Raw genomic sequence first — 13,808 nt, 5'->3', positions numbered from 1 at the left:
GAGGTTCACCCTTCATCCAAAGATTAGACAGGCCCATAAAACAAAACGAGACTAAAGGCGCACACCAGCCCAGGAAAAAGGACTAGAAGGCAGGAGAGGACAATAAAGCTGGTAATAGGCAACCCATGATCGAGAAGGGAGGGTATTGACATGTCGTGGGGTTGTGAATGAAGTTCGTAAAACAATATGTTTACTAACTCTTTAGTGAAAAGCTAGTTTGTTCTGTAAATCTTCATCTAAAGTACATTAGAAAAAAGGAAAAAAAAATTACAAATATGAAGACCCCACAGATGTCTGTGTCAGCTCATACTACATGTCTTATGTTATTTAATTCACCCCATAGACAATATTGAAAGAGTTTTCAGAAGGCATGTTCTGGCGGTATCACATTCACCTGGATTTGACTACTGGCTCCTCTACTTACTAGCTGTTTGACCTTGGGAGACTGACTTAAACAGTCAAACTACAGCCTTCTGATCTAAAATGTTCAGATAATAAGGAGACCTACCACAAATAGAGTCACTGGGTGGTGGAAACTTTTAAGGGCTCTACCTCTAGTTGGAAGGTTTGCAGTTCAAACCCACCCAGAGGTGCCTTGGAAGACAGGCCTAGTGCTCTGCTTCCAAAAGGTCACAGCCTTCAAATCCTTATGGAGCAATTCTATTCTGCATACATGGGATCGCCATGAGTGAGAATTGACTTAACGGCAACTAACAGTAACAACCTCAAATGCGAGTTCTCAGGAATAAATGAAATACTTCAAAAGGAGGGTAAAAAGACACCCATGAAACCTAGCAAGAGTTAATACATTGGAGCTATGATGCTGCACATCATCAGAATGATGAAATGGCAATATTAGAAGAGTCAAATGACAGATTTCGTGGTTATACATAGGTATAAGAAATCTGATCTACACTGACATGTATCTGTTGCAGATTGAATTCTATCCCCTGAAAAGATACTTTGAAGTCTTAACCCCTCTAACTGTGAATGTGACTTTGTTTGGAAAAAGAATCTTTCTTCTGTTATCAGTTAAATAAAAGAGGTTCTATCAGAGTAATGTGGGTCCTAATTCTAATCCCTTCTGAATGGTGTCTCATAAAAGGGAAGAAGAGACACAGAAACAGATTCACACACAAGGGAAGATAGACAGCATGTGATGACAGATACAGACGCATCTATAAACAGCAAAGGAAAACCATGGATGGCCAGCAGCCACCAGAAAAAGGAAGAGAAGTATGACACCATTTCTTTCTCAAAGCCTCCAGAAGTAATCAACATGGACAAGACCCTGATATGAACTCATAGCCTTCATAACTCTGAGAAAATTAATTTCTACTTTTTAAAGCTGATAGTTTGTGATTTTTTTCTGGAAACTCTAGGAAATTACAACAGTATCCTTTGTCATATACAATGATCACCATCTCTTTCAGCTAGAGATGTTTGCTTCACTTTTTTTTTTTAATTTTTTTTTATTGTATTTTAGGTGAAGGTTTACAGAAAAAAATTGTCTTCACATATTTTTAAATGCTTGTTATTTGTTATACAGGAAGTGAAAATTTATTACTAGGTATGGAGTAGGAAGAAAAATATGAAGCTAAACAAACTTTCTTCAAGGAAGAGCTAGAGCTTTATGTTTGTCTACATAGTAGGGTTTATACCTAAGTCAGAAGAGACTCTGAAACTTGCTCTTGACTGTAGACTAGCTAAAGTGAATGGAAAAAAATGATGAAGTAAAAGCGATGAACAGAAGATTTAAAGGGTGACTCAAGAAGAAAAAGTAAAATATTTTAATAAATGAGTAAAGACCTGGAGTTAGAAAATCAAAAAGGAAGAACAGGCTCAGCATTTCTCAAGCTGAAAGAACTGAAGAAAAAATTAAAGACTCGAGTCACAGTATTGAAGGTTCTAGGTGCAAAAAATTGAACAATGCAGGAAGTATCAAAAAAAGATGGAAGGAATACAGAATCACTGTACCAAAAAGAATTGCTGGACAAACAACCATTTCAGGAGGTAGCATATGATCAGGAACTGATGGAACTGAAGAAAGAAGTCCAAGTTGCAATGAAGGCATTGGCAAAAAACAAGACTTCAGGAGCAGAGTAAATACCAATTGAGATGTTTCAACAAACAGATGCAACACTGGAAGTGCCCACTCATCTATGCCAAGGAATTTGGAAGATAGCTGCCTGGCCAACTGACTGGAAAAGATCCATATATGTGCCTATTCCAAAGAAACAATGTCTAAGGGAATATGAAAATTATTGAACAGTATCATTAATATCACATGGAACTAAAATTATGCTGAAGATAATTCAAAAATGGTTGCCACAGTACGTTCACAGGATACTACCAGAAATTCAAGCCACATTCAGAAGAGGATATGCAAAGAGAGATATCATTGCTGATGTCAGACGGATCTTGGCTGAAAGCAAAAAATACCAGAAAGATGTTTACTTGTGTTTTATTGACTATTCAAAGGCATTCAGCTGTGTGGATCATAACAAATTATGGATAACATTGCAAGGAATGGAAATTCCAAAACACTATTTGTGCTCATAAGGAACCCGTATATAATCGAGAGTCAATCATTCGAACACAACAAGGCGATACCGTGTGGTCTAAAATGAGGAAAGGCATGCATCAGGGTTATACCCTTTCATCACACTTATTCAATCTATATGTTGAGCAATAATCCCAGAAGCTGGACTATATGAAGAAGAATATGGCATCAGGATTGGAGGAAGACTCATTAACAAACTGATATGCAGATGATGCAACCTTGCTTGCTAAAAGGGAAGAGGACTTGAAGCATTTACGAAGACTACAGCCTTCAATATGGATTACATCTTAACATAAAATAAAAATCCTCCCAACTGGACCAATAAGCAACATCACGATAAACGGAAAAAATATTGAAGTTGCCAAGGATTTCGTTTTACTTTGGTCCACAATCAGTGTCCATGGAAACAGCAGTCAAGAAATTAAAAGATGCATTGCATTGGGTATATCTGCTGCAAAAGAACTCTTTACACGGTTAAAAAGCAAAGACATCACCTTGAGGACTAAATATTTTCAATTGCCTCATATGCTTGAGAAAGCTGGACAATGAATTAGGAAGACAAAGACGAACTGATGTCTTTGAATCAGGGTGTTGGTGAAAAATATTGAATATACAATAGACTGCCAGAACAGCAAACAAATCTGTCTAGGAAGTACAGCCAGAATGCTCCTTAAAAGCAAGGATAGTGAGACTGCGTTTCATGAACTTTGGACATGTTATCAGGAGGAACCAGTTCCTGGAGAATACCATGCTTGGAAAAATAGGCGGTCATCGAAAAAGAGGAAGACACTCAAAGAGATGGATTGACATAGTGGCTGCTACAATGGGCTCAAACACAGCAACAATTGTAAGGATGGCACTGGAGCAGGCAGTGTATCGTTCTGTTTTACGTAGGGTCGCTATGAGTCAGAACTGACTCCAAGGCGCCTAACAAGAACAACATACCTAAGTGTCCCAACTAAGAGTCTGAGGTAATTACTAGATCCTTTTTTCCTTAGTGGACCTCAAAGTCTAATATTAATTTTCTAATATATACAGAATAATTCTGAAATCTACTCAGTTTCTGAATCTCTTTGCTTTTGTGTACTCAGTTTCTCAGTTTCCCTAAGGGCTTTACAGAGAAAAGTGTTGCAATAGGTCAAGTTCTGCTTATTTTTTTTCCCCTCTAGAATAGTGTCTCCTTAATTTGTTGCTGCCTTGGTAGGTCTCCAATGACTGTGTACAAATATATGTGTGTGTAGCTTTATATATATATATATAAATGTGTATATATATAAACACGTCTATACACCTATTTTAGTTTTCATATTTCAAGAACTTAGTGGTGGTTTTCTGTTTATATTTCTATAACTAGAAATCAGAAATCTTCTAGTACCTTTAAACCATAAAGCAGTTCCAATTCAGTAATTATAAAGTTATAATATTCAAGCTGAATTATTATTCAAATCTCTGGACTTGATACATTGTTAATCAGTCTTCGCCTGAACAGCTTGGACCTGCTTCATGCTGCAATCCTGCTGTGAATAAATAGGACTTGATCCTTCTGCTCTGTACTCCCTCCCTGTGCACTGCTTCCCTGATTGCCTTCTGTTACTCTTTTGTTTAGATTCCGGCCAGAGGAGGAGGAGACAGGCAAATGTGTATATTTTGTTCATTTGACATCAAGGAATGTAGAGGACGATAATGTTGCCTGATGGCAAAACATAAGAAATTAAAATTAACCAAGGATTAAGAATGCCAAATCCAAAACCACCTATAGATAAAAATTAAATAAAGCATCATCTTGAAAAAACTATTTTGGGGTAGAAAAGCCTTCCATTACAGGAAGAGATAGACAGATAGATAGAAAGACAGACAGACAGACGGACAGATGGATGGACGGATAGACAGATCTAAACATAGATGTATTATTTAATAGCTATAGTAGTATTCTTTAAGATGGGAAAAGTATTTTTTCCATTTAATTGTACAAAAAAATGAAAACAAAAAATATTTTTAAATCCTCATTTGAGAAATATAATTCTTGATATCAAATTAAAATTCAAAACTGTAAGTGGTTACCTTAACAGTACTTGAGACAGAGTTTGTTATCTACTAAAATTTGTGCTCACATTTTCATAATATAGATATGTTTCTTGAAGTGGCTGCTCATCCAGGGACTATATTCCCCTTGCCTATTTTAACTATGTTCTGCTGCTATTCGAAAGGTTTTCACTGGCCATTTTTTTCAGAAGTTGACTGCCAGGTCTATCTTCCTAGTCTGTCTTAGTCTGGAAGCTCCTCTGACACCTGTCCACCAAGAATGACCCTGCTAGTATTTGAAATACCAGTGGCTAAGCTTCCAGTATCTCGGCAACACGCCAGCCACCACTGTACAACAAACTGACAGATGCGTGGTGGAATATACCATGAACTGCCAGAAGAATGTACGAGTCTGTCTTGGAAGTAGTACAGCCAGAATGCTCATTAGAAGCAAGGATGGCAAGACTTTGTCTCACATACTTTGGACATATTATCAGGAGAGACCAGTCTCTGGAGTAAGACTTCATGCTTAGTAAAGAAGGGGGTCAGCAAAAAAGAGGAAGACGCTCAAGACGGATTGACACAGTGGCTGCTGCAATGGGCTCAAACACAGCAACAATTGTAAGGATGGCCCTGGACCAAGCAGTGTATCGTTCTGTTTTACACAGGGTAGCTATGAGTCAGAGCCGACTGGAAGACACCTAACAACAAAAACAACTGCCTCTCACGTGGTCCTAAGATTAGTTTTCAACCATAGAATAAAAGATACAGTGATTAGTACTATTTCCAGAAGAAAGCTTTTAGGAATCAGTGTTTCTTCTCTATACACTCTATCTCATGCCACCAGCTGATAACAGAGACCTAGGGGTTGAGAAATCCTCTGCAAGCAACCTAAAATCCAAAATCATGATACGTTGGGAAGCTGCTTGCTTAGGTGCAGCAGTCTTTAAAAGTTATGCGGACAAGAAATAAACTTCTTGTTGTTAAACTACCGAAGATAAGAGTTCTGTTTGGTATACAAGCATGCACAGCATTAACTAGTACGATATATACATTTGATTTTCTTTATAACTTTATCATTTTATTTTCATATAGATACATAATCCCTTATATAATCCTTACAGAAAAATATTCTGAAAGTTTGGGCTTCAGAGTTTTTCACATTTTGGAAATATTACATATACACTACATAAGTAACATTTGCTTCAAGTCTAGAAAAAGCATACCCAATTCAAAAATAATGCAATTTCTGTGGTGAAATAAATGAATATTCACACTGAATGAAATAAAGATTATAAATAGCCTTATTCTAGTTTATGTCAAATTTTCTCACAGACTGTGTTTTGGCTTCAAGCTTACATAGATGTGGATTTTGGAATTATAGTCCAGGGATTATTGACCTTTATTTGAATACTTAAATTAATGATAATGTTAAAATATTATATCATTATTTTCAAGGTTAAGTATTATGCTAAAGATAACTGTAATAATGTTGGGAGGTAAATTTGTATAACTGAAATAATTTGATTTTTCAAAGTACTTATGTATTATTTAAATGTCAGAATCTATAAAAACCAAAACTCACAGCCCTTTAAAATAGGATCCATGAGTTAGAAGATTTATAACATGTAAATGATTTGTTAGATTTTTTTTTAAGAGAAAGATTTAGAGAATCACAGCCTAGGAAAAACAAGTTCATCTTCTTATGAACACTGAGATATCATTTTACATCATACATCACTTATGTTTGGAATTTAAATGGAGGTAAAAAATCAATTTATTGACTTTCCTATACTTCTGCCACCAATATTACCTTTAATCACATATTATTGTGAATTGTACAAATTGGGTGAAAGATGCAGAGACTGAAAAACAGCCAATACTTTCCCCTTGACTAGATTTTGTGTATGATAGGAATGAGTAAAAATGATTCTCAGCCTATTAAGGTCTAAGTACATTTCCCTAATGGAAAGATGAAGCTATGTAATGAGAATTGTAGCATGAATTTGAGAAATCTCCTAAAGCTTGAAGATAATGCATAAATATTTATATAACTTTAAAGTTGTGCAAGAGATATTGCTAAAAGTTGGTTAAACATGAAAAAGTATGTGAAAAGATATGTAATTCTCAAAATTACAGATAATGATGGAAATATTTAGAGAGCTTTTTTTTTTTTACTTCAATAGTTAAAAGATTTAACATTGATAGAAAAAAAATCTTACATACATACGATTAATCTTCAATTTATTCTCTTTCTCCGTAGCAATCACCTTTAATAAAATATTTTATAGATAATTGCATCCATTTGTATTACACTTTAAAAAATAAGAAGCTTATTTGTAAGTACAAATCACTTAGTGATATTAACTTGTCAGTGTATACATGCTATTAATGTATTAACTATTTAGATACAAATCAAGATGGGACTAGTATAGCACAGAACATAAATAAGACGTTCTCTACTCTAAGACCAGTGAAATAAGAGAATGAAAAACAAGCATTAATAGCATTTTACTTAAGTGTCTAAATAATGTCTCATGAAGAAAAATTCTAAATTAATAGCTGAGATATACAGTATTGCATTCAGGGCATAATAAGTTAAGTATTTTTGCTTAAGCACGTTATTTTATAAATTGAATAATGTTCTTATTTTGTAGTGTGGAATTAATATTTGGTAAGAACAGTTTTATTTTCTTCAAATAATCCTGAATAAAAGACCTACTGTTAGTGTGTGCGGTGCAGTGGATCACTTTTATGGAGCCTTTCTCGCCATGGTCTTGTAACTCCCACCCAAGTGATTGGATGGGACTGTGCAAATAGGATAATTGTGTCCCATCAAGGAAATTGGTCTGTTTTGCCATCCCGCTGGGCTTGAAATGAGCCACCCCAGAGGCAGGAAACAAGAGGATCCCACCACCACCAAGGAAGAACAGCCAGGAGTGAAGGGCGCATCCTTTGGACCCCAGTTCCCTGTACTGAGAAGCTCCTGGACCCAGGAGACAGAGAGACATAACACTGAAGATGGTGAAATGTGGTGGCAAAGAAACGGCAGCAGGACAGACTGGCAGGAGAGTGCACAGTGGGCTTCCCGGACCACGGAGCAATAAAGCTGAGGGCCTTTGTCAGGGGGCTTGCTGGAGGAGTGGGTTGCCCCTGGACACTTATTGGCAGAGCTAAAAGAGCTCCATAACACTTTCCCCTGAGCAGCATGAGGCCGAGGTCCAGGGAGAGGCCTGCCTGAAGCATGGCTGGGAAGAGCCTATCCTGATGGAAGGACTGTATCCTGAGTATCCCTGAACCGGAATTGGACCTGTTACTTCCCTAATAAACTCCATAATTTTGAGTTCTCTGTGGCCATTGCAATGAATTATCGAACAATGCAGAGAAGTAGAGAGTGCCACAGGAGGAAAGGTTGGTGTCAGAATTGGTAAAGATGGTGGAGAGAGAAGGAGTATCTGACTTCTGCCTGATAGGAAACAGCCTTGGGCTGTTGGTCTTGATTCTCTTTCCCCCTTGTGAGGTTAGAGGAGGTCAGACACCACCCCCATGCCATTTTTACAGTGATGTATATATAAACAATGTGTGTGTGTATTCAGACAGTGGTAAGTTCTTACAGACATGTGCAGTCAAAATTCTGATGATCAGACTAAGTGCTACATTAAACAACTAGATATTCTACAAGTTATAAGACTAATGGTGATGCTGGTTCCTTTGCTTATCGCTCATAGGGAGCCCTCGCTCCCTCACCAGTTTCGGTCAGTTCCCCTTTGGTTAAAAGATTAGCTTCCTTTGTGACCATTTTCCTGCTCAGATTGTCCAAAATCTCTCCATGCTGTTCAGGTAGGTTTACCAGTGTTCAACAGGTAATGATTGATGTCGTGATACATGAGGTTGTCAGGATCAGGTCTCAAATCCTCAGGGGGCTTCCATGCTGTGCTTATTCTCTATGAGGGGAAGTTCTCTTTTAATTTTCCACTGTGTTGTCTCTTTTCTTTTCCAGTTTGCCTTTTTCTGATTCCTCAGCTCCATCTATTTCTAGTCTCTTTAATGTCAAAAGGCTGACTCTGCAAGGAAGCTCCCCCAAAAATATCTATATATTTCCCTTAAATCAGCCAGTTTGCTTTTCTTTCTTTTCTATTTTACTTACAATTACTGTATAGACTAGGACAGGGAAAGAGTCTTCAGATTACAAAGGAGAATGAAGTGAGAGAGGCAAAAACATATACAAAGTCTATTAATACTTTGATAACTCTGAGTATAAGCACCAGTCTTTTGATCATTCTGTGAACTTTGGTTAACCAAATTTTCATCTCTCACCTAATCGTAGTTCAAAGATCTACAATTCAAACATTCACAATTCAATTTCCAGTTTCTTTTAACTAAGGAATAATTACGGCTATTATAACCAGGATGCAATTCATGGAAATATAAAAAGAACTTTAACTTTCAAAATATTTCCAATTTGCCACAAACTTACATAAAAAATAACAATAAATGCATTGATGGAAAATATTACACGTACAGTATAAAAAATAAAATGATTTATTATTCTCTCTATTCAGTAACTTGTTATTACTGAGAATGTACTTAAAGGCAAATAATAAAAAGAAAAGATAGACAAGACAAAGGTGTAAACAAAGGTGAAATGTCAGAGATTATATTAAACAAACAATATTACATTGTCATCTAATATATACTATTATGTAGGAACAGTCTGATATCAAGTTTATAATTATAACCATATATAGTCTTTTTGGGTTATATATATATGCATATATAATATATATACTACAAAAAATTGTTTATATATTGATGATATCAAACATAGAAGTTCCATTAAAATATATTGCATTCATTCTTGTAATAAAGTGCATATCTATATTAGCATCTCTTGAACTTTTTTAGTTTATAGATTTCCATGAGGATATGATGAAAACTAAGGACATCTATGAGAGAAATATACACCATTGCTTAATGTCACAAAACACTTCAACTTTCACGAATTTTATAAATCTCACTTACAAAATGAAGTCTAAGAATTCTTGATCAAAATGTGCTTCTTCATCATTTATATCAATTTTAAAATATTTAAAAGTATTTTTCATATATTTGTATACATACGTGTGTGTGTGTGTGGTTGTTAGCATCAACTCCTTTAAAATCAATAATTTATTGTGGGAATATGGTCTTTAAATATTTTTCCATAAAGGAATGAAACAATTTAAAATGATATGTCTCTATGTCTCTATAACATTAAATTTTAAATTGAACAAATACATGTATACGTATGTTGTTGTTGTTAGGTGCGTCAAGTCAGTTCCAACTCATAGTGACCCTAGGTACAACAGAACAAAATACTGCCCCATCCTGCACCATCCTCATAATCGCTGCTGTGATTCAGCCCCTTGTTGCAGCCACACTGTGTCAATAAATCATGTTGAGGGCTTTCTTCTTTTTCGCTGACCCTCTACTTTACCAGACATGATGTCCTTTTCCAGGAAATGGTCCCTCCTGATAACATATCCAAAGTATGTGAGAAAATATCTCCCCAATTGCACTTATAAGGAGAACTCTAGCTGTTCTTCTTCCAAGACAGTTTTATTCATTCTTCTGGGAGTCTGTCATGGATTGAATTGTGTCCCCCAAGAATATCTGTCAACTTGGCTAGGCCATGATTGCCAGTATTGTGTGACTATCCACCATTTTGTCTTCTAATGTGATTTTCCTATGTGTTGTAAAGCCTACCTCAATGATGTTAGTGAGGCAGGATTAACGGCAGTTATGTTAATGATTACACTAATGATTCAGGGCTCAATTCACAAGATGAGATTTTGTTTTAAACAATCTCTTTTGAGATATAAAAGACAGAAGCAAACAGAGAGACATGGGGACCTCATACCACTAAGAAACAAGAGCCACAAGAATAGCACATTCTTTGTATCCAGGGTTTCTTCACTGAGAAGCTCCTCGACCTGGGAAGATTGATGAGAAGGACTTTCCCCAGAGCCAACAGACAAAGAAAGCCTTCCTCTGGAGATAGCACCCAGAATTCAGACTTCTAGCCTCCTAGACTGTGAGAGAATAAATTTCTATTTGTAAAGCCATCCACTTGTGGTATTTCTGTTATAGCAGCACTAGATAACTAAGACACAGTTCATAGTATATTTAATACTCTTCAGCATCACTGTAATTCAAAGGCAGCAATTCTTCTTTGGTCTTCCTCATTCTTGGTCCAACTTTACTACCCATATGATGCAACTGAAAACACCATGGCTTGAGTCAGGCCCACTTTTGCCCTCAAAATGATACCTTTGTCTTTAACACTTTAAAGAGGTCTTTTGCAACAGACTTCCCCAAAGCAATGTGTTGTTTGTTTTCTTGACTGCCACTTCCATGGACATTGATTGTGGATCCAAGTAAAATGAAATCCTTGACAACATGAATGTTTTCTCCATTTGTCACGATGTTGCTTATTTGTCCAGTTGTGAGTATTTTTGTTTTCTTTATGCTGAGGTGTAAGCCACACTGAAGACTGTAGTCTTTTAACTTCGTCAGTAAGTGCTTCAAGTCCCCTTCACTTTCAGCAAGCAAGGTTGTGTCATCTGCATAATGCAAGTTGTTAATAAGTCTTCCTCCAATCCTGAAGCTTCATTTTTTTCTTCATATAATTAAGCTTTTGAGATTGTTTGCTTAGCATGCAGACTGAATAAATACAGTGAAAGGAAACAACCCTGACACACACCATTCCTGACTTTAAACTACACAGTATCTTCTTGTTCTGTTTGAACAACTGCTTCTTGATCTATGTACAAGATCCTCAAGAGCACAATTAAGTGTTCTGGAATTCCCATTCTTCACAATGTTATCCATAATTTGTTATGATCCACACAGTCAAATAACTTTGGATAGTCAATAAAACACAGGCAAGCATCATTTTGGTATGACATGTTTTCAGCCAAGATCCTTCTGACATCAGCAATGATATCTTTCATTCCATGTCATCCTCTAAATCCAGCTTGAATTTCTGGCATTTCTCTGTGGATGTACTGCTGCAACCACTTTTCAATGATCTTCAGCAAAATATTACTTATGTGTGATAGTAATGATATTGTTTGATACTTTCTGCATTTGGTTGGATCACCTTTCTTTGGAATAGGCATAAATATGGGTCTCTTCTAGTCAGTTGACCAGGTAGCCGTCTTCCAAATCTCTTGCAATAGATGAGTGAGCATTTCCGGAGCTGCATCCATTAGTTGAAACATCTCAATTGGCATTCCATCAATTCTTGGAGCCCTGTTGTTCGCCAATGTCTTCAGTGCAGCTGGGACTTCTTCCTTCAATACCATTGGTTCCTGATAATATGCTACCTCCTGAAATGGTTGAACATCAACGGATTCTTTTGAATACAGCGACTGTGTATTCCTTCCATCTTCCTTTATTTAAAACTTTTTTTTATTGTTGTAGTTAAATGAAGTTTACATTTGAAGTTAGTCTCCCATACAAAATTTTTATACATGCATTGTTATAAGAACCCTAATTGCTCACTCCATTCTGTGACTGCACACTCCTCCTTTCCGCCCCTGATTCCCCATGACCATTCAACCAGCTTCTAACCCTCTCTGCCTTCACATCTCACCTCCTGACAGAAGCTCCCCTTTTAGTCTCTTGTATCTACTTGAGCTAAGAGGCACACTCTTCACCAGTATCACTTTATGTTCCACAGTCCAGTCCAATCCCTGTCTGAAGAGTTGGCCTTGGAAATTGTTTTAGTTCTGGGCTGATAGAGAGTCCAGGGGCCAAGCTTTCCAGGGCACCTCCAGTCTCAGTCAGACCATTAAGTTTTGTCTTCTTTCTAGAATTTGAGTTGTGCACCTCTTCCTTTTACTGCTCCATTAGGGACTCTCTGTTGTGTTCCTTGTCAGGGCGTTCATTGGTGGTAGTTGGGCACCATCTAGTTCTTCTGGTCTCAGGCTGATGAAGTCTCTGGTTGATGTGGCCCATTCTGTCTCTTGGGCTAATACTTTCCTTGTGTCTTTGGTGTTCTTTGTTCTCCTTTACTCCAAGTGGTTGGGACCAACTGATGCATCTTAGATGGCCCTTCCATCTTCTTTTGATGCTTCCTGTGTCTTTCAGTATTTTGCCCATAGAATCCTTTAGTATTGCAGCTCAAGGCTTAAATTTTTTCTTCAGTTCTTTCAGCTTAAGAAACACCAAGCCTGTTTTTCCCTTTTGCTTTTCTAACTCCAGGTCTTTGCACATTTCATCGCAATACTTTACTTTTTCTCTCCAGCTGCCCTTTGAAATCTTCTGTGCAGCTCTTTCACTTATCATTTCTTCTGTTCTCTTTACCTACTGGATATTCAAGAGCAAGTTTCAAGCCTCTTCTGACATCCATTTTGGTCTTTTCTTTCTTTCCTGTCTTTTTAATGACCTCTTGCTTTCTTCATGAATGACGTCCTTGATGTCATTCCATAACTGGTCTGATCTTTGGTCATTAATGTTCAATGCTTCAAAACTATTCTTGAGATGGTCTCTAAATTCAGGTGGGATATACTCAAGGTCTTACTTTGGCTCTTGTGAACTTGTTCTAGTTTTCTTCAGCTTCAACTTCAACTTGCACATGAGCAATCAATGGTCTGTTCACAGTTGGCCCCTTTCCTTCTTCTGACTGATGATTTTGAGCTTTTCCACTATCTCTTTCCACAGATGTAAGTCGATTTGATTCCTGTGTATTCCATCTGGCAAGGTCCACATGCATAGTCACCATTTATGTTGTTGAAAAACGGCATTTGTAATGAAGAAGTCTTTGGTCTTGCAAAATTCTATCACTGGATCTCTGGCATCATTTCTATCACCAAGGCCATACTTTCCATCCTTCTTCTTCGTTTCCAACTTTTGTATTGCAATCACCAGTAATTACCAATGCATCTTGATTGGATGTTTAATCAATTTCAGACTGCAGAAGTTGGTAAAAATCTTCAATTTCTTCATCTTTGGCCTTAGTGGTTGATGGGTAAGTTTGAAAATTAGTCCTGTTAATTGGTCTTCTTTGTAGGCGTATGGATATTATCCTATCACTAAAAGTATAACCAGACACTATGAATGCCAGTAAATTTTCATTAGTCCTTAAACTAGCTAAGCCAGATTTGGCCCAACCTGCATGGACAGAAAGGACTGCTGTGACCACTAATTGACATAAACAGAGGACACAGCAACAGGAGGA

The sequence above is a fragment of the Trichechus manatus genome, unplaced genomic scaffold (genome assembly GCF_000243295.1).
Source record: "Trichechus manatus latirostris isolate Lorelei unplaced genomic scaffold, TriManLat1.0 scaffold00135, whole genome shotgun sequence".
Lineage (NCBI taxonomy): Eukaryota > Metazoa > Chordata > Mammalia > Sirenia > Trichechidae > Trichechus > Trichechus manatus.
Note: the sequence above shows the minus strand (reverse complement) of the source record.